We start from the raw sequence: 23,051 nt of genomic DNA on the forward strand, positions 1-23,051 counted from the left end.
GTAAGGGCAGATTGGACCTTACGGCTCGGTTTCAGAGGCAGATGATTCAGCGTGAGTCACGAATGTTCTCTCTACAAATAATGGTACTTACAGCAAATTAAAAAAAAAATCTCCACCGTATTGTTCATAAAACACGAATTAAAATATAGTTTTCACTAACACGCACATACTTATTTTTAGACTGATATTTTACGGAAAGTTCTATTAGACATGATAACGTTTTGGGATTTACCGCACCAAAAAAGCAAAGAGCAGAAATTTGGTTTACATCGCGCTAATCAATATTGTATGGTTTTTGGAAACACCCAGGTATTTTGTCACACATGATTTCATTTACGTGCCAGTAAATCTACCGACACGAGGCTGAGGTATTTGAACATCTTCAAATACCACCGGACTGAGCCAGGATCGAATTGCCGAGTTCGGCTCAACTGTCTGAGCTACTTAGCCTGACAAAAAGAAAACAAGTTCCCACCATACTTACTGTTCATAGAACACGGGTTAAAATACATCCGTAGGCTGCTTATTTTACTGATAAACACGCCTGTCCACTACTAAGACTTCTCTAACAAAGAAACAGTCTATACATTAAACCACAGAAAGCAAGATTCACAAATAGAGATTACAAAAATTGCACAGTTGTTAATATTTATATTATTAATAATGGTTTGAAACTGTAAAGATGTACACTTTTACGTCTTTAAACGTGTTATAATTTATTTCACACGAAAACAAAATGCCCCATTTGTTTCTTCTTTCTTTTCTTTCTTTCTTTCTTTCTTTCTTAATCTGTTTACCCTCCAGGGTTGGTGTTTCCCTCGGACTCAGCAAGGGATCCCCGCTCTCCCACCTCAAGCGCAGTGTCCTGGAGAGTTGAGACTTGGGGTCGGGGTATACAGCTGAGGAGGAGTACCAGTACATCACTCAGGCTATGCTTAACATGGGCCTTGCGGAAGGGTGGGAAGACTAGAAGGGATAGACAAGGAAGAGGGAAGGAATTAGCCGTGGCCTTAAGTTAGGTACCATCCCGGCATTTGCTTGGAGACTGGGGAAACCATGGAAAACCACTTCCAGGATGGCTGAGGTGGGAATCGAACCCCCCTCTACTCAGTTGACCTCCCGAGGCCGAGTGGACCCCATTCCAGCCCTCGTACCACTTTTCAAATTTCGTGGCAGAACCGGAAATCGAACCGAGGCCTCCGGGGTGACAGCTAATCACGCTAACCACTACATCACACAGGAGGACCCCATTTGTTTCATGTAAAGAAAATGCGGGTGAACGATCTTCAAATTGTATTTGACAGGTACCGTATCTAACTTTTTCTTCTGATATAGGAAATATATCAGCCCTAGAAAATTATTCGTATTTCTCATTTGTCAGATCACGAACGGTTGGGGGGGGGGGGGGAAGTGAGGAGGGAGCAGGGGGTTGGGGGTAAAAAAATACTTTGTTAATCTTCAGTTAGGTGGAAGTGTAGTACGTAGTAAGCACTTTGGCATATGCCGAAGACTTGATCTCAATGACAGATTGTGCCGAAAGCCTGGAACTTAAAAATAGGTGTAAGTAGCGAGAATGATTTCTGGGGAACAATGGCAAGAGGGTACTCGGAATGAGGAGATAAAGGCTAAGTTAGGAGTGAACTCGATTGATGGAACTGTGGGGCCATGCGAGACGAATGGAGGAGGGTAGGTTACCTAGGAGAATAATGGACGCTCTGATGGAGGGTAAAAGAGTTAAAGGGAGACCAAGATGACGATGGTTAGACTCAATTTCTAATGATTTAAAGATAAGAGGTATAGAACTAAACAAGGCACCAGAACAAGAGGATTGTGGCGATGGTTATTAAATTTACAGAGGACTGCAGACTGAACACTGAAAGCCATAACAGTCTATAATGAAGATGTAGATATGTTCGGCACAAATCAAAATATATTACATTACTGTATTATTTATTGAGCCAATTTGCATCATTTTAGTTCCATTATCATGCTGTAGATTGAAAAATGGTGTTCCTAAAAGTTAAAATTTCGTTAGAGTTTTGTCCCTGTATCCCTGCCTAGCTGGATTTCTAGCCACTGGTATGGCGATATCCTGACGAGAAATACGACTTGTCTTTGGCTACACCAGAGCGGTCCATTTACTGCCAACTATATGACATCCTCTAGTGTAGCGAGGTCCAAGAAAAATCCCTTGTTTATTTTCTACTGTTGTATGTCTGTTCAGTCCTCAGCCCGAAGGCTGGTTGGATCCTCAACAGCTCCACCATTAGTTCTCATTGATGACCTAGGCATCACTGAAGAGGCGTACCACGGAAATGAGGAGTAAGGTAGTTTCCGGTTGCTTTCCTCACTGAGCCAGAAATTGCTATTACATAGCAGTTTTCCTAGCCCTCTGAAATGCATGCATCAGCCGACCGAATGAGCAACATTTTAATACCATTTACAGCAGGGACTGGCTGCACAAAGAATTGTATCACTAACATCGCTCACACCTCGGTCACGTTCATATTGTCAAAGCCAAGGATAAGACAGACAGATCAATGAAAGTAACTAAATTGCTCTAGCCCGTACTCGAAGACAAAGTGCAATGTAAACACTAGGTCTCGCCTGCAGAGGCATTTTATCCTCTTAAGGGGAGTTGGAAACCAAACAAATTCAAAAAATGACTTTTTCCAAATGATGACGCATTCAATTATTTGGACTCTGCTGATTAAAATGGTGTATAATATATTTTAATACGATACATGGAAGCATTTTAAAGAAATATGTTAAAATATCAATGCATAAGTGTCAAACTGGGCAACTTAGACATGTTTCTTTTTGAAAATATAAATATCTGGAACCCTTTAATCTAGAAGGCTGTGGTTTTCACTGTTCTAATCCGGAATGTTATGCGCTGAGGTTTCCGGCACTGCCATAACAAACATTTCAATAGTTTCGATTAAATAGAGTTGCATTTTACGCACTGTTGTGAGTAAATGTGTGAGTGTACATTCTGTTTTACTTTGAAATCATGTTCTGATAATGACTTTTTGTCACGTGTTTGACCCATTATCTCAGAAACTACACTGGATAGGCAAGTTCTTTGTTTGCAGAGAGTCGTTTTGTGCCATGATACAGCTACTGAACCAGATAAAAGCACTTCATATGTATAGTTTCTGATTTACATACATTTCTAATGACATTTTTTGTAAAATATTTGGAACTTATTAAACAAATTCGTAACTTTACAATCGTTTGCTCCAACCATACCATCCTGCTTCAGTACTTATGCAAAGGGTGTAAATATAAGTAGTAAAAATATCAAAGCTCTAAACTTAATACTTCCTGAGATAACGGGGCATCTTTTTTGTCAAATTAACATTATCAGGATAGGGCTTTCCGACTCCCCTTAACGAAGCTGAATCCTTAGTCACATAAAAATATGCGAAACCGTCAAACCCTTACTTCCGCACACGTAAGCGCTCAGGAAACTTGTGTAGAGTTTTTAATAGCTCGCCTAACACCCTTTTGAATATATTGCCCTTTTTAAACCATCTTCTTTAGTTAAAGCCATTCTGATAGCAAAAGAATAACCTCGTTTATGTCACCATCACTAAAAAATACGCTAACTGAAGAATTTCCTCATTGCCAAAAATGCTGTTAGGGTGTTATCTTGAAGCAGGCATAAGAACTTCAGAGCGTGGCACTAGGGGGTGCGTACTTCATTCTCGACTCTACACCTTATATTTTCATAATCCCCAGAGATAATAATCATAGGATGTTAGATCAGGGGATTGTTGCGATAACTGTAACGCCAAATACTTGTCCAATTTCCTGCAATGGGCTGTATGAGCCATCGCCGAATCCTGTTGAAAAATCGCGGAAGTACGTTCTCTCTCAGTTAATTCAGCAAAAAAAAAAAAAAAAAAAAGAGTCGCAAAAGATTTGTTCACGTTTCTAATACTGTTAATTTTATTGTTTCTTCACAGAAAAAAAAAAAGGAAAAACAAACATGTTATATTCTCTCACTGTAAGCCGACAGTATAGTATGTCTTCCCGCATACACTGGCCACACATTTCAAACTGTTACTTTTCCGGTGGTGGTGGTGATTTTTGTTTTAAGAGGAAGTACAACTGGGCAACCATCATTTATTAATACTAATCAGAGGGAAAACTTGGAAGGGGTGCGATACTTCGAAAAATGAAGGTATCGGCCAAAGAGAAGGGAGTGAAAATGAAAGACACCCTAGGATTATCAATCTAATACCGTCGGCGTCGAAAAGAACACGAGTTGAGCAACGGAAGTCGGATAGGAGAGGTGAAAGTGAGGAGCCTGGAACAAATAAGTGGAAGCAATGCCATGACTCAGCTAAGGGCCCCGAGGCCGCCAACCCACGTTTCCCAGTTCAGAGGCCCCTTTTGGTCTCCTCTTACGACAGGCAGGGGATACCGTGGGTGATATTCTACCGCCCGCACCCACAGGGGGCATTACCTTTCCGTACTAACGCCGATTCCTGTACTCATTTTACTTATCCTGTTGTTATTGGCCGATATTTTCCTTCCGCTCTTTATTGTGATGTCAGAATCCGGCTCCATGACAAAATGGTTAGCGTGCTGGTCTTTGGTCACAGGGGTCCCGGGTTTGATTCCCGGCCGGGCCGGGAATTTTAACCATCATTGGTTAATTTCGTTGGCACGGGGGCTGGGTGTATATGTCGTCTTCATCTTTTCATCCTCATTACGACGGGCAGGTCGCCTACGGGCGTCAAATCAAAAGACCTGCATCTGGCGAGCCGATCATGTCGGCGGACAGTCTCGGCATTAAAGTCCATACGCCATTTCATTTTTTACTCCATGGACACTTGGAATTCATTCCAGGTTTTCGGTGCGCAATCTAGCGATTAGAAATTGTACACCACCACCTTCCCATGCCCTGCTCACCAACATTCTGATGGTAAAAACTCTTTCCACGATTCGAACCAGCTAACCACTGGTGTCTGACTTGTTGCCTAACGACCATGGCCACACCGTGCAAGGAATTCCTTCTGAATGTAAGATTGACAGAATTGATTATTCTGATTTCCAGGCTTTCTTAAAGCTTGTACCCGTTTATTATCACGTTGACATGTTTTAAATCTCGAACAAAACTGAAAATCCGCTCAAAATAAAAATAGTATTTCTGAGAAAGAGATCTTTACCTGTTTAAGTTGAAAGCAAGTGAGCGGGACCCAATGCACAAGTGAATCCGGGTTATTCCAACCATCTGCACTCGGCATAATCCTCTGCAGGTAGTAACTTGTATACAAATTTGTCTACAAGTTGTTCCTTTCTTAATGATCATCGTCTCGTATACAGAAACAGTGGCTACAATCGCTGTATAATCGCCTATGTCTGTGACAGTTAAGTTCGCACGTGCAAACATTGTAATCGGTGCGTGGGCAGGCAAAAGAAATACCGTTTAAAAATGACATTTACTGAAATAAATGCGTAATTTCCTGTTAAAAATGATAATAGGCTGGCAAAAGAGATTTTTAAAACACTTGACAGTAGACCTAAAGTTTTGGAAAAAAGTATAAACCAGTGATCAACAGCTTCAGATCGAGCTCGATAGCCGCAGTCGCTTAAGTGCGACCAGTATCCAGTAATTGGGAGATAGTGGGTTCGAACCCCACTGTCGGCAGCCCTGAAGATGGTTTCCCGTGGTTTTCCATTTTCACACCAGGCAAATACTGGGGCTGTACCTTAATTAGGCCACGGCCAATTCCTTACCATTCCTAGGCCTTTCCTATCCCATCGTTGCCATAAGACATATCTGTGTCGGTGCGATGTAAAGCAAATAGCTTCCATGACGAACAGAAACTGAATAGGAGATGGACAGAGGAACGAAGACAAGCTGCCAGTAATTCTTGCTTAATGTGGTCCCAAAATGGCCTAAACAAATAATAATAATAATAATAATAATAATAATAATAATAATAATAATAATAACTGTCTCTGTGATGTAGTGGTTAGTGTGATTAGCTGCCGTCCCCAGAGGCCCGAGTGCGATTCCCGGCTCTGCCAAGAAATTTGAAAAGTGATACGAGAGCTGGAACGGAATCTACTCAGCCTCGGGAAGTCAAATGAGAAGAAGGGGCGTTCGAATCCAACCTCAGCCGTCCTCAAAGTGGTTTTCCGTGGTTTCCCACTTCTACTCCAGGGAAATGCCGGGATGGTACCTAACTTTAGGCCGCGGCTGCTTCCTTTTCTCCTTGCCTATCCCCACCGAACTTCCCAACCCCCGTCCCTCCAACAAGGCCCCTCTACAGAGCAGGTGAGTCCACTTGGGCGAGGTACTGGTCCTCCTCCCCACCTGTATCCCCACGACCCAAAGTCTCACAATCCAGGACACTGCTCTTGAAGCGGTAGAGGTGGGATCATTCGCTGAGTCCGAGGGAAAAACAAACCCTGGAGGGTAAACGAATAAGAAGGAAATAAATAATAATAATAATAATAATACCGGGCAGTTGGCCGTGCGGTTAGGAGCGCGCAGCTGTGAGCTCGCATCCGGGAGATAGTGGGTTCGAACCCCACTGTCGGCAGCCCTGAAGATGGTTTCCCGTGGTTTTACATTTTCACACCAGCCAAATGTTGGAGCTGTACCTTCATTAAGGCCACGCCTGCTCCTTCCCATTCCCAGGCCTTTTCTGTCTCATCGTCGCCATAAGAACTATCTGTGTCGGTACGACGTAAAGCAACTAGCAAATAATAATAATAATAATAATAATAATAATAATAATAATAATAATAATAATAATAATAATAATAATAATAATAATAATAATAAATATGTACACAAATTATTATTCTTAAGTACAGTATTACTATGATGTGCTTTGTATCAAAAAGATATCTGAGCTTTTTTCCGAACTTTCTTTCCACAGTGTTTTCTTGTGGCATCATTTCGCCATCGTTTTATTGGGAGGACAGCTGATGGGGCAGCCTCATTACGTCGTTTAACAAAACATACAGCTAATGTGAAAAAATAGCCAACATTTGTTTATAGGAAAGGTCTAATTATCAGATAAATTCCTCCCTCACGATCGGATTACAGTAAGATGAAAATCTATCACTTGTAACGCATTAAATTCATCAGCGGGACTGACAATACTGGTCACACTCGTAATGTTATAGTACTGTACGGTACACTTAAGGACATTGGAAAACTCCAAGATATCCACCCGTATAACGTCACAACGAACCCTAGTGAACACTAACCAGGCCTACGTGATTACTAACACTCGCTAAGTTGTGACACAAGGCCACGGACTTCTATGACTCATCCTGATGGCTTTTGCCCTTCTCTTCTCTCCTCTTTTCTTCGAAGAAGAAAAACAAAATTTCCTTCCCAAAACTGAACAAACATCCTACTTTTTTCAGAAGATGCACAAGACCGAAATCTTTTCAGAGCAGCCATCAAGACTTTTGGGACTTTCCGGGACGAAAAACGGGCAACTGGTGGTCGTGCTAAACACAGTGAGCTAATGAAGACGATGTGGATCAAGCGAAAGACGAACAAATGCCAGAATGTAAAGTGAGGCTTATCGTGGTCCCTAGTTGGCCGATTAGCGAAGTTGAATGAATGAATAATAATAATAATAATGTCCGCTTCTGTGGTCTAGTGGTTATTGTGAGTAGCTGCTAACCCCGCGGCCCCAGGTTCGATTCCCGGTTCAGCCACGAAGTTTGAGAAGTGGTAAGAGGGCTGAAACGGGGTTCAATCAGCCTCGGGAGGTCAACTGAGGAGAGGGAGGTTCGATTCGCACCTCAGCCATCCTGGAAGGGGTTTTCCGTGGTTTCCTACTTCTCCTCCAGGCAAATGCCGGGATGGTACCTAACTTAAGGCCACGGCCGCTTCCTTCCCTCTTCCATGTCTATCGCTTCCACTCTTCCCATCCCCGACACAAGGCCCCTGTTCAGCATAACAGGTGAGGCCGCCTGGGCGAGGTACTGGTCCTCCTTGCCAGTTGTATCCCCCATTCAATGTCTCACGCTCCAGAACACTGTCCTTGACGTAGTAGAGGTGGGATCCCTCGCCGAGTCCGAGGGAAAATACCAACCCTTCAGGGTAAACGGATTAAGAAAAATAATAATAATAATAATAATAATAATAATAATAATAATAATAATAATAATAATAATAATAATAATGTGATATAGGTAGGGAAGAAACCTAAGTGAACTGAATATGAGGTTTGAAATACAAAACAGGAACAGGTAGATCATTTCAAGTATTTAGGATGTGTGTTCTCACAGGATAGTTGTATAGTAAGAGATACTGAATAGAAGTGCTGTAAAGCTAATACAGTGAGCTCGCAGTTGCGATCAACAGTATTCTGTAAGAAGTAATTCAACACTCGGACGAAGCTATCTTTACACGAGTTTCAGACCAACTTTACTGTACGGGAGTGAAATCTGGGTGGACATAGGATATCTTTTCCATATGTTTCATATGTTAGAAGTAAGAGACATGAATGTAGTGAGAATGACTGCTGGTACAAGCAGGTGGGAACAATGGGAGGAAACAACTCGGAATGAGGAGATAGCCTAAAGGCTAAGGTGTGAAAATGGGAAACCACGGAGAACTATCTTCAGGGCTGCCGACAGTGGGGTTCTAACCCACTATCTCCCGAATCCAAACTAACCCAAACCGCGCAGCCACTTCTTCGATACCTCGAGTATTATTTTACAAGTTATAAATCTCATCAATTCCTATCTCATTACGGAGCATATGAGTTCCAAGATGTCCGACTCGTTGGCTGAACGGTCAGCGTACTGGCCTTCGGTTCAGAGGGTCCCGGGTTCGATTCCCGGCCGGGTCGGGGATTTTAACCTTAATTGGTTAATTCCAACGGCACGGGGGCTGGGTGTATGTGTTGTCTTCATCATCATTTCATCCTCATCACGACGGGCAGGTCGCCTACGGGAGTCAAATAGAAAGACCTGGATCTGGCGAGCCGAACCCTTTCTGGGATATCCCGGCACTAAAAGCCATACGACATTTCATTTTTCAGTTCCAAGATTTAGCTGAAAGAACAATCTCGAGAAGTCCCCTCTTCTGATCAACGCAACAGAAGGCAGTCAAAATTTTAACATATTTTAAACACCGTAAGGACACAATAGTCAGATCACTGACCACTACAACTGTACATTATAAATTCACAATATTGAACTTTTATACAAGGGAACTTTATGAAATGTGCAAATAAAGTTTTGGGTGTTTTTATAAGTTGTAATGCATATTAATCATAAATGTTTTTACAGAGTAGCCTATGTTAGTTCAACAACTTTTACCAGTGACATACAAGTGTATAATGGGCGTAGGATTTTTTTTTTTTTTTTTTTTTTTTACAACTTGACCGACAAAGATAGGTCTTATGGCGACGATGGGATAGGAAAGGGCTAGGAGTTGGAAGAAATTGGCCGCCTCCTTAAGGTACAACCCCAGCATTTGCCTGGTATGAAAATGGGAAACCACAGAAAATGATGTTCAGGGCTGCCGACAGTGGGGTTCGAACCCACTATCTCCCGGGTGCAAGCTCACAGCTGCGTGGACCTAACCGCACGGCCAACTCACCCGGTAGGGTTTTGTTAGCAATTTTAATCTTCGATATAGGAAAGCGGCTGAAGATGCCTATAAATGTTAGGCGAAACATGTCCCGCAATTAGACATTCTAATGTTATACATGCAATACATAAAGTATTGAGAAGGCGGACTCTCAAGAACATTCTTTCATAAAAACCTCCAGACAAAGGAGTACTTGGAATCGAGAAAGAAAAGTGTTCACTGCGGTCCCTAAGAGGTCAAAACGATGTGTAGTACTAATAGTCTACTTATGTGATTTTTGGGTTTATGCTGTGACCGAACGAGACGAACTGAAGGAAAACATCAGGTTTCGCGAACAGCTCACTACTCTTCCTGTGATGAAAACCACGACTCTCTAAGTCGAAAGTCAACCACAGACGCACAGGATATTCGTGTGAGAGAGCTGTGGTTCAAATCAGAGGAAGCAGAACAAGACCAAGTTAAATTGTAAGGTTTCCTCCAGTATGCCACTTTCCACAGCGATGAAACCCGTAATTACTATTCTTTTCCTTTCTTCGTTATGCCCGACCATGGAACTTATTTAACTGTTGTCGTTGCCTATGTCTTCTCTCCCAAAATCCCTTCATCGCCTCACTGTGGCTCCTCTTGCGATCTTCTGACCGGGTTTTGTTGATGGTAGTGTTTGGATGGTCTGTAAAGCGGTGACTGTCGACTAATTTTCTGAACTTCGATCTGTCTAATACAATACCATTTCCTGAAGATCTTGTCTTACTTCAAACAGCCAGTTGATTTTTACTATAATTCACAGGGCGAGGTTCAGAATTATTTTGATCAATTTCTCATTACTCATTCTGAGAATAATGTCCGTAAAATTTCAAACGTATTTTCCTAAATGTCTGAGATTTTCTCTGGGTGTTTGTTTGTCATGATATTTCCACAGTTATTATTATTATTATTATTATTATTATTATTATTATTATTATTATTATTATTATTATTATCATTATTATTATTGACCGAGTCCCCCCTGTGGGTGGGGGGCGGTAGAATAACACCCACGATATCCCCTGCCTGTCGTAAGAGGCGACTAAAAGGGGCCCCAGGGGCTCTGAACTTTGGAGCGTGGGTTGGCGACCACGGGGCCCCTAGCTGAGTCCTGGCATTGATTCCACTTACTTGTGCCAGGTTCCTCACTTTCATCTATCCTATCCGACCTCCCTTGGTCAACTCTTGCTCTTTTCCGACCCCGACGCTATTAGGTTTGCGAGGGCTAGGGAGTCTTTCATTTTCACGCCCTTCGTGGCCCTTGTCTTCCGTTGGCCGATAGCTTCATTTTCCGAAGTGTCGGACCCCTTCCCTTTTTCTCTCTGATTAGTGTTATATAGAGGATGGTTGCCTAGTTGTACTTCCTCTTAAAACAATAATCACCACCACCACCACTGACCGAGTCCGACTCATTGGCCGAATGGTCAGCGTTGAGGCCTTCGGTTCAGAGGGTTCCGGGTTCGATTCCCGGCCAGGTCGAGGATTTTAATCACCTCTGATTAATTCTTCTGGCCCGGGGACTGGATGTTTGTGTCTGTCCCAACACTTGCCTCTTTATATTCAGACAACATACTACACTACCAACCACCACAGAAACACGCAATAGTGATTACATCCCTCCATATATGGTTGACGTCAGGAAGGGCATCCGGCCGTAAGACATGGCCAAATCCACATGTGCAACACAGTTCGCACCCGCGACCCCACAGGTGTGGGAAAAGCGGTAGAAAAAGAAGATTATTATTATTATTATTATTATTATTATTATTATTATTATTATTATTATTATTATTATTATTATTATTATTATTATTGACCGAGATAGTTGGGCGTGCGGTTAAGGCCGCGCAGGTGTGACTTCTCATTAGGGAGATAGTGGGTTCGAATCCCACTGTCGGCATCCCTGAAGATAGTTTTCCGTGGTTTCCCATTTTCACACCAGATACATGCTGGGGATGTATCTTAATTAAGACCACGGCCGCTTCCCACTCTTTGCCCTCTGCTATCCTATCGTCGCCATAAGACCTATCTGTGTCGGTGCGACGCACAGCAAATTGTAAGAAAAAGCAATACAATTATTTTTATTTATTCTGGTGATGTGACGCACTGTAGGTTCTCTTCACGGCGATGGGATACAACACGGCTAGGACTGGCAAGGAAAGATAACGGCCTTAATTAACTTTCAGCAACGACAATTGTCTGATGTGAAAGTGTGACATCAAATTATGCCTGTTGATAGTGAGGGTCGAACTATTTCCCGAATACAATCTCTCAGCTACGTGCCCAAACCACGTAGCCAACTCGCTCCGTGTCCCCTTCCTTGCTAACCATAATCTCTAAATAGCAGCGGTTTGTCTGACGTCGACAAGTCATACATTTTCTTGGAAAGTTCAGAGACAAAAGGATTTTTCTATCATAAATCATAACCGCTGCACTGCTATGATTTGTGAGTTTATTTTCATCTTTAAGTTCTCAGTTTCTGAATACTCTGGTTTTGAGTAATTTTAAATATTGCTTTTACGGTGCACAACATTCTGTAGTTATTTCAAATACTTGACTCTTGTGCTTTTTCTTTCTGTTGTGGGTGTGTGTCTAGGGGTGAAGAAATATTAAATTCGCTACTGGCTCACAATAAATAAATAAATAAATAAATAAATAAATAAATAAATAAATAAATAAATAAATAAATAAATAAATAAATAAATAAATACATACATAAATACATAAATAAATACGTGTGTATGTCTCTTCATTTGCTATAGATTTTAAGAGACGACTGAATGCCGAAATTTTACCCTGAAAAAGGTTTCCTTGATGTATCAGTAGATGAACGGACACGGATTACTTACGTATTTTATTTATTTATTTATTTATTTATTTATTTATTTATTTATTTATTTATTTATTTATTTATTTATTTATTTATTTATTTCGACTTCCCCAAATGGAGATTGGACCTGAGGACAAAGTATACAGAAAAACAGATACATTTTAAGTTAAACTTGAACAATTAATCTTTAGCCCAGTTCGGAAAGCTATCATAGACCAATACGCAGCTGACCGATTTGAAACGAGGTAACCGAGGATTAGGCTACGGGATTTGTATGAAAACTGTAACGGAAACCACATTAAAAATAGCTAATGAATGTCTTTATGGCCTGGAAGGAAAATACTCCATCAGCACTTCGTATTCTTGTCAAGCGGACATTATTTCACCTTAGTTCTTAACTTAACTTGGCTGACCACTGCAAAAGGAACTTATTGTTTATCCTTTTAGTAGAACATGACGTAGGAAGTACTCCTTCTCGGTATGTCAGGCAACAATTTAAGTACACAAATAGTTAGGCCTAGTTTGAGAATTACTGTTACCATGAAAATCTGAACCGCGTTCACGAGAACATTGAATACGGTACTATACTAACATGCAAGTAAATCATAATTAGGTCTATATTACTAAAAAATGAAAAGAAATGTCGTATGGCTTTTAGTGCCGGGATATCCCAGGACGGGTTCGGCTCGCCAGGTGCAGGTCTTTTTATTTGACTCCCGTAGGCGACCTGCGCGTCGTAATGAGGATGAAATGATGAAGACAACGCATACACCCAGCCCCCGTGCCATTGGAATTAACCAATTAAGGTTAAAATCCCCGACTCGGCCGGGAATCGAACCCGGGACCCTCTGAACTGAAGGCCAGTACGCTGACCGTTCAGCCAACGAGTCGGACTATTACTAAAAATAAGTGGATAACAAAATTCCCATCGCACAGGTTATCTTTACTAGAGAAAATTCCTTATTTAAGGGTATAAAAGTCTAGAAAACTGGTAGTATAAGAGAATTAAAACACAGGGAAACATGTACACGAATAGTAAACAAATATAATTTTGGAGAAAGCGTATTGCTCCATAAACGAGTGTATACTACTAAAGTTAATTTAAACTAAAACTGCCACTGGGTTTGTCATCGTACTTTTACAGGCAAAATATACATTATCCGTAGTGATTGTATAGTATGTATTCGTTCTTGGTTGAATAATCCTTATCCCAAGTCCTATTTAATTTCTTTCTTTCTTTCTTTCTTTCTTTCTTTCTTTCTTTCTTTCTTTCTTTTTTAATCTGTTTACTCTCCGGGGTCGGTTTTTCCCTCGGTCTCAGCGAGGTATCCCACCACTACCGCCTCAAGGGTAGTGTCCTGGAACGTGAAACTTGGGTCGGCGGCCTCAACTGGAGAAGTGGAAAACCACCTCGAGGATGGCTGAGGTGAGAATGGAACCCCCTCTATTCATTTGACCTCCCGAGGCTGAGTGGACCCCGTTCCAGCCGTCGTACCACGTTTCAAATTCCGTGGCAGAGCCGGGAATCGAACCCGGCCCTCCAGGGGTGGCAGCTTATCACGCTAACCACTAAACCACAGGAACAGACCCTATTTAATATCTAAGAAATATTTTTCGTTAACAGTTATGACATGTGTAATGAAATCCTCTTTTACGTGAAAAATTCCAATTCTTACATTAAATGATCGATATTAGTTCGATAAATAATAATCGCATGGCCTCAGCTGCCCTGTGCAGACATTTTAATTCGACGCCATCTGGCTGTCTGCTCGTCAAATTCGAAGTTTCGTATTGCTCTAGGCCTTCTAAATGGCAGAATAAACAGAATCTCTTTTGGGCGTCTCTGGCTGAGTTTTAATGTGTCACCAGAGATCTCTGATATGCCGATATCGTACGACATGGAGTGTCGAATGTACTTTTTTCCACCCTTCAAAAATTCGACTACCTCTGCCGGGTCTGAACCTGCTACTTTGGAATCCGGAGGCCAATACTCTACCACTGATCCACAGAGGCAGCTATTAGTTCGATTACCTCCCATGTTTTACATCTCTTTAACATATTAAAATATTATTTCAGCATCCCCATGGATATTCAGTTCACACACTCTGCAACTTAAACTGTGTGACAATTGGATGTGAACATTAGATAGTTTCCAGTCACTGGAAATGATGACTGTGAAGTCAAGGGCAAAAAGAACGGATAGAAACATAAGTGCAATGCATCCAGCTGTAAATAAGTGTTTGATCTATGGTGTATCTACCATATTTTTTTTATCTCTTCTCTTTGTACCAAGGTAGGCTTTCATATTAGACATAATTATGTATAATTTATCCTGTGTATAACTGAATAATAATAATAATAATAATAATAATAATAATAATAATAATAATAATAATAATAATAATAATACAGTCTACAGTCCATTGAGAATAGGAACCAAATCCAAGGGGATCGCAACAGACTGCTTAGCATTTGCCGATGATATTGCTGTTCTCTCAAACGACATAGAAAACGCTAGAGCTCAAGTTGAAATTTTAAAGGAAATTGCCGAACAAACTGGTTTGCAGATATCGTTTGAGAAAACAGAAGTAATGACTAACATCAAAGAGGCTCCACCAAAACTCCATACAAAATACGGGGACATCACCCGAGTAGACAAATTCAAATACCTGGGTGAGATCATCATGACAAATGGACTGGACAAAGAAGCACTTCAGGAGCGAGTACGCAAACTGGAAATAGCCTACCAAACATCCCGCACAATCTAAAACAAAAAATGCCTTTCCCAAAACACCAAGATACGTCACTATGAAACAGTTCTGAAGCCAGTAGTTCTATATGCAGCCGAAACCCTGTCTCTAAATGCCAACAAAGGACTCCTTGAAGAACTGGAGAAAAGAGAACGCAAAATTGTGAGAGGAATCTTGGGATCAAAGTACAGAAATGGAATCCATCAAAAGAGATCCAACAAGGAAGTCTACAGCAAAATAGAGAACATTACCGACACAATCAGAAAAAGACGGGCACGATTTTACGGTCATCTGAAAAGAATGGACGGAAGAAAGTTAACTAAAGAAATCTTTCACTTTTTTGATTCACAATTCCCTGGTTTAGAAATACCAAAGAAGACCTGCAAATGCTATATATGGCAGCTGAAGACGCCCTTAACAGAGATCTCTTCCGCAAGAAAATATTGACGAACGGGCTAAACCGAGACGAGCAACCGAAGAGAAGACACGGTGCCCCTTGGACAGAGGAGCGTAAGCAGGCCCACTCACAAAGAATGAGGGAAATTTGGGCTCTAAAGAAGGCCAAGTTCAGTGTCAAGTGCAACAAGACTTAACATGGTCCTTGATGGCCCCAGCGAATTATATAATAATAATAATAATAATAATAATAATAATAATAATAATAATAATAATAATAATAATAATAATAATAATAATAATAATAATAATAATAATAATAATAATAATAATAATAATAATAATAATAATAATAATAATAATGCTACATATGGCAGCTGAAGACGCCCTTAACAGATCTCTTCCGCAAGAAAATATTGAAATAAAGTAAATTATTATTATTATTATTATTATTATTATTATTCCACCGCTTTCCTACATCTGTGGGATCGCGGGTGCGAACTGTGTCGGGCATGTGGATTTGGCTCTGTTTATGGCCGGATGCCCTTCCTGACGCAACTCTATATGGAGGGATGTAATTACTATTGCGTATTTCTGTGGTGGTTGGTAGTGTAGTGTGTTGTCTGAATATAAAGAGGAAAGTGTTGGAACAAACACAAACAGCCAGTCCCCGGGCCAGAAGAATTAATCAGACGCGATTAAAATCCCCGACCGGGCCGGGAATCGAATCCAGGGTCCTCTGAACCGAAGACCTCAACAGTGACCATTCAGCCAATGAGTCGGACTACAACTGAATACGTTTGAAAAACCTGTAAAATGGATATCAGTCGTTTTATGTAATAATAAAAAATATGTTTTAATCTGTCTGCCTATATGGTGTAATGGTTAGTATGATTAGATGCCACTCGCGGAAGCATGGGTTCGATTCCCGGCTCTGCCACGAAATTTGAAATGTGGTACGAGTGCTGGAACGGGGCCCACTCCACCTCGGGAGGTCAACTGAGGTGGTCTTTAATTCCCACCTCAGCCATCCTCGAAGTGGTTTTCTACCTAACTTAAAGGCCACAGCCGCCTCCTCTTCGTTGTCTATCCCATCCGATCTTCCTATACTCCCCCCCCCCCCACCACAAGGTTCCTGTTCAGCATAGTAGGTGAGGCTGCGTGGACGAGGTACAGGTCCTTTTCCCCAGTTGTGTCCTCCCCGACCCCAAGTCTCACATTCCAGGACACTGCCATTGAGGCGGTAGAGGTGGGATCCCTCGCTGAATCCGAGGGAATAACAAACCCTAGTGGATAAACGGATTATAAAAGAAAGAAATAAAAAGAAAGAAAGATTTAAAAAAATCTAGGTGCATTAATCTATATGTGGATATTACTCCGTTACCGTATTCAGGAAGCAAAATTCCGTTTAATTTGTATATTTTAAGTACGGCCGGTATCCAGTAATCGGGAGATAGTGGGTTCGAGCTCCACTGTCGGCAGCCCCGAAGATGGTTTTCCGTGGTTTCCCATTTTCACACCAGGCAAATGCCGGGGCTATACCTTAATTAAGGCCACGGCCGCTTCCTTCCAATTCCTAGGCCTTTCCTATCCCATCGTCGCCATAAGACATATATGTGTCGGTGCGACGTAAAGCAAATAGCAAAAAAAAATGTATATTTGATATATTTTGTGCAGTGATTCAAAATAAAAATAAATAAATATTAGGTACACTTTCCTCAGAAACAATTGGTCCTATAGATATAATGTTTGATGTGTGATCAGTCGCCATGCTGTATAATAAAGTAGGCTGACGAACACTCACCCTAAGCGTTGCTCTCCGCACTGTGCTGCTGCACACTGACCACTAGCAGGAACTGACCAAGCTCTCCGGGAGACCAGCCCGACTCTCACTAGATAACGCGGATAAACATTCAGATGTCAACACGCCCAGTGCACTGTTTCTTCTGGCCAGACTCGAGGTGCCCTACACGAATGAAACAAAGTAGCTTACATGTTGTGAATACAAAGAAGCTTTTTCCTTAGTAGAGCTAACGTTCAACTCAATCTGCACCGCCTGAAACATGCTTCTAGTTCCACTAACAGATCAGGGGTTGGAAGGAACCCACCAGGCCTGACCGAGGCCTGTCTCTAGCCAGGATCGGCCGATGGAGGGGACTACAGTCACAAAATGCTGATATACCATAATGAAGGTGCGTGTGTGGTGCACGCTTGCATGTCTTGTCATTATAAGGACACTGACAAGTGAATTACGTTGATATTCAGATGAAATGAAATGGCGTATAGCTTTTAGTGCCGGGAGTGTCCGAGGACATGTTCGGCTCGCCAGGTGCAGGTCTTTTGATTTGACTCCCGTAGGCGACCTGCTCGTAATGAGGATGAGATTATGATGATGACACATACACCCAGCCCCCTTGCCAGCAAAATTAACCAATGATGGTTAAAATTCTCGACCCTGCTGGGAATCGAACCCGGGACCCCTGTGGCCAAAGGCCAGCACGCTAACCATTTAGCCATGGAGCCGGACGATATTCAGATTGCAGTACACTACAAGATCTTACATTAAAATAAAGAACAAGGACAATACGATCAAGGTCAACAGTTTTACAACGAATTGTAGATAGATAAAGCCTTTATTTTTTTTCTAGTTGCTTTACGTAGCACCGACACAGATAGGTCTTATGGCGACAATGGGACTGGAAAGGCCTAGCAATGGGAAGGAAGCGGCCGTGGCCTTAATTAAGGTACAGTCCCAGCATTTGCCTGGTGTGAAAATGGGAAACCACGGAAAACCATTTTCAGGGCTGCCGACAGTGGGGTTCGAACCCACTATCTCCCGTATGCGAGCTCACAGCTGCGCGCTCCTAACCGCACCGCCAATTCGCCCGGTCCTTTATTTTCTGTGGCGAAGTTAGGGCTCATGGCCCGTTCTTACACTTAAACACACACATATTAATACTGTATTTATTAATACAATGACACTGATAAACTTAAAATACGAGTACTAAGAACCGCAAATAACACTAATGTTTAAGACAAAAATATGAACCAATACACACAAAGAAGAAAGAAAGAAGAAAAGGAACTGTCTACATAATACAGATTTCAAAAAAACATTACTGAATTCAATACAAAAGGAAAGAAATACGAAAGTAAAAATACTACTAAACTTAATACAAATATTAAATGAAATTTACCTAATTGCATTCTTGCAATACTAGATCCCCTAAGTTAAGCACTGTAATTACTACTAGCCATGTTTACTTCTAATTGGTAAATACAGTATGGGTGTTTTTAATTTAATTAAAATCTCATATTAACCCAATATTTTATTTTATTGTATAATAATCTCACAACATCATTTTCACACACAATCACTCGTTCCACTCATACAGGTACCTTGATGGAAGACACTTAACGAGGAATTGCTGGTAAGAGGTTTTAAATATACTTCTTGATGTAGCATCCCTGATGTCTTTGGGAAGAGCATTCCACCATCCCGAAGTGGTGATAGTGAATGATCGATGGTATGTGGTCGCTCCGTGGACAGGATGGACACTGAGCGATTATCATAGAGATGTAAAGAACCAAGGTGACGAACATTGCTGGAGAATAAGCAGGGATGTCTTCCGAAAGCACCTGGTACACAAGAGTATTTGAATGTTGTTTGCGCCTGTCGTGTAGTCGTAACCAAGATAATTGTTTATGGCAGAGAGAAACTCGAGCGTCGTACCGTAAATCCATAGCATATCTAAGGCAAGAATTTTGAGTGCGATGTAGTTTCAAGCTTAATTCATTTGTTATATATGTAAACATTATATCACAGTAGTCGAAAATGGGAGATAATAGGCTAATGACTGAACAAGTTCATATTTTAGTGATCGAGAGATTACAATCTAAAATCCAACTTTCGAGGCTTCTTAGAAAATAGATTCAACAGATCTGTTGGTACTACAATTATGCTTCTGAATGTTTGTTTAGTTTGTTGTTTATTCCCAGTTTCTGTTCATTTTCTTCTTGTCCTCCGTACTAAGTGAAATTCTGTAGGTTTTACGCACATCTAACAGTTTTGGGAGAAACCGACGTGCCGAAATTTGGTCCCGCTGATACTAAAGCACGCTTCTAGAAACCAGTAAGGTATGTGACATAGGCAAAGTTGAAATTATGTAAAATTGATCCATGAAAGCAAATATACGTCATGAGGCATTATACCTACTCAGACATCAACCTTCCTTCAAAATTAGAAGGTTCCATTTTGCGAAACAGAAAAAAAAAAAAAATTCCTAGTACAGATTCTGAGGAACTCTGTACAGATCATTCATTTCCATCTGTATCTGCGAACATGATTAGCACTCCTCCCCAAAACCAGAAGACAACATCAGCATTAACAAATATACATTTCCACTTTTTGATATTTGTATATTCCGTATTGTATATTTGTATTGCGTATCCGAATAGTCACGCTCGTTGGAGGACGGACAATTTCCTCCTTTAATAAATCTCTGTCTCTCTCTCTTTCTCTGTTGCCAACTTGAATAGTTACTTGTGAAAATCACCAAACATTACCAAAACTAACAATATCAGTACGTTGTCCAGGAAGTGGAATCAGAGATAATGCTTTTTGCAAATTATGTTATTGTGTATAGGGTAATAAATAAGTTACAATATTGTGAACAACTGCAAAATGACCTCGATAATGTTGTGATATGGACAGCAGGCAATGGTATGATGATAAACGGAGTTAAAAGTCAGGTTGTGCGTTTCACTAATAGGAAAAGTCCTCTCAATTTTAATTACTGTATTGAAGGGGTGAGAGTTTCTAGGTGTTAATATAAGGAAAGATCTTCTTTTTATTGCTAGTTGCTTTACGTCGCACCGACACAGATAGGTCTTATGGCGACGATGGGACAGGGAAGGGCTGGGAGTGGGAAGGAAGCGGCCGTGGCCTTAATTAAGGTACAGCCCCAGCATTTGCCTGGTGTGAAAATGGGAAACCACGGAAAACCTTTTTCAGGGCTGCCGACAGTGGGGTTCGCACCTATTATCTCCCGAATACTAGATACTGGCCGCACTTAAGCGACTGCAGCTATCGAGCTCGGTGGAAAGATCTTCAATAGGGTAATCACATAAATGGGATTGTAAATAAAGGGTACAGATCTCTGCACAAGGTTATGAGGGTGTTTAAGGGTTGTAGTAAGGATGTAAAGGAGAGGACATATAAGTCTCTGGTAAGACCCCAACTAGAGTATGGTTCCAGTGTATGGGACCCTCACCAGGATTACTTGATTCAAGAACTGGAAAAAATCAAAAGAAAAGCAGCTCGATTTGTTCTGGGTGATTTCCGACAAAAGAGTAGCGTTACTAAATTATTGCAAAGTTTGGGCTGGGAAGACTTGGGAGAAAGAAGACGAGCTGCTCGACTAAGTCGTATGTTCCGAGCTGTCAGCGGAGAGATGGCCTGGAATGACATTAGTAGACGAATAAGTGTCTTTAAGAGTAGGAAAGATCACAATATGAAGATAAAGGTCGAATTCCAGATGACAAATTGGGGCAAATATTCGTTTATAGGAAGGGGAGTTATGGATATGAATAATTTACCAAGGGAGATGTTCAATCAATTTCCAATTTCTTCAGAATATTTTAAGAAAAGGCTAGGAAAACAACAGATAGGGAATCTGTCACCTGGGCGACTGCCCTAAATGCAGATCAGTATTGATTGATTGATTTTGTCCGGACAGTTTATATTTCACATGGTGCGTTCCGGAGTGGGGCTGACATACGATCCGGACGCACAATAGTCCGGATTTAATATACGGTATTACTATCTACGAAATACCTTGCTTATTTATATATTCGTATATAAAAATACAAGTTATGAAGCTGTTTTTACTATTCAACTTCGGCATTATTATTATTATTATTATTATTATTATTATTATTATTATTATTATTATTATTATTATTAGTATTATTATACCGGGAGGTACACCTCAACTCCGCGCATTCAAAAGAAGCGCCTTAATGAACTCTATCTATCCAACAAACGTGAAACTGTTTCTGCTGGAAGTTGGGACAGTAATCAGAAGAGGTCACTACTGAATAATTGAGAAGTTTGTCATTTCTAAGTTTCCTAAACTGATTGGATTTATTTTGTTTTGTTTTGGTGTACTTCAAGAAGTTTAAACTTTCCTCCATAGATGTCATTACAAAAAACTCTGGTCATGCACTCTGGTGCAAGGTGGAAGAACTTGTAATTTAAGGTTTTGTGTTCCTAGGTTTTCATAACTGTATCAATGTTCATTTATTTTTGGGTTGGCAACACTTCTTTTTCATTCCGTCAGTTTTGAATCTGGCCAATTAGAAATTTCTGTAATTATTTTTCAGCCTATCACAGGCTTCTTGTCGCTTTTTGAATTGTCCAATAAAAATTGAAAGGGTGTGTCCGGATTAGTCCAGAATCCTCTCGAACCTTCCCTTCGGGTATTTAAGCTGCGGCTTTTCTGGCTACCTTGTCTCATTGATCGTCGTTCTTCTGAGTGTGTGTGTTAATATAGGAGGCGGGGAGCCTCATTCTTCGCCAGGCAGTCCAGCAGCCAAGGTAATGTTCACCAGGCTTATTTTTCTGTAGCTACCTCCGCAGACTTACACGAGGGGAAGGTTCAGATTTCTAATGATGTAACCTCCTGTTTTCCAAAATATAAACCTTCTTTCGGCTAATGTAAAATTTCATAAATTCTTAAAACTGTAAATCGGGGATAGAGAGTGCGTTACCCTCTCGAGCTCCCCTTCAATTTAATTTGAGGTGACTATGATTTTGTAACTTTTTCTCTTCTGGCAGTTTTAAAATTAACCTTCACTCTAGTCACCTCCGTAGTTTGGGATTTGCCTCTGTATCATCGGGCCGAGAGCCCAATTAGGGTTTTATATTAAAGTTTCTGGGAGCGCAAGTGTACGCCTCCATTCAAGTTGCGTTTCGGGCCATTAATTTAACCTGTTCTCTTTCCACAAAGACACAGTAGGTTGGGTACTAGATACACCTGTGTACTAAATTTTGTTAAGTGGAAATTGTGCCCAGAGAGACCAGAGATTGTAAGATTTTGACGTAATGTTGCCTTGAATAGGGTGTAATATATTAGTTAAAGTAGCTCTTTTCTGTGTTTTCTGAATCCAACTGCAATATTGAGGTGCGGCCTCTGGAAGGCTGTAAAGTTGTTGGAGTAATGTGCTCTTAAATTGGAATATTCCGATTCTTGTCTAAAAATTGAGATTTTGCAAAGTTTTATAAACTGGATCCGGTATCTCAGAATTTGTAAACTAAGGGCTTGAAGCCCCAAGTCTGTAAAATTCCCTAATCTTGGGTTTTCTTATTCTTTTTTCAAGATTGCTATTTGTACCTGTTACTTGATTATTTCACCAAGTGAAAATTTCGTTAAGTTTGAGATTCTAAAAGAAATATAACCTA

At 40.9% G+C, this 23,051-nt stretch overlaps 1 protein-coding gene across 1 annotated transcript in view; it reads right to left on the bottom strand.

Annotated features, from left to right (window-relative positions):
• Positions 1–17,516, bottom strand: part of LOC136878687 (carboxypeptidase D) — a 132,209-nt gene extending 114,693 nt beyond the window's left edge. The window contains exon 1 of the mRNA XM_067152099.2: positions 17,394–17,516. The gene's annotated coding sequence lies outside the window, so the exon portion shown is untranslated. The remainder of the gene's footprint in view (positions 1–17,393) is intronic.
• Positions 17,517–23,051: the final 5,535 nt, after the last annotated feature.

This window comes from Anabrus simplex, chromosome 8 (assembly GCF_040414725.1).
Source record: "Anabrus simplex isolate iqAnaSimp1 chromosome 8, ASM4041472v1, whole genome shotgun sequence".
NCBI lineage: Eukaryota > Metazoa > Arthropoda > Insecta > Orthoptera > Tettigoniidae > Anabrus > Anabrus simplex.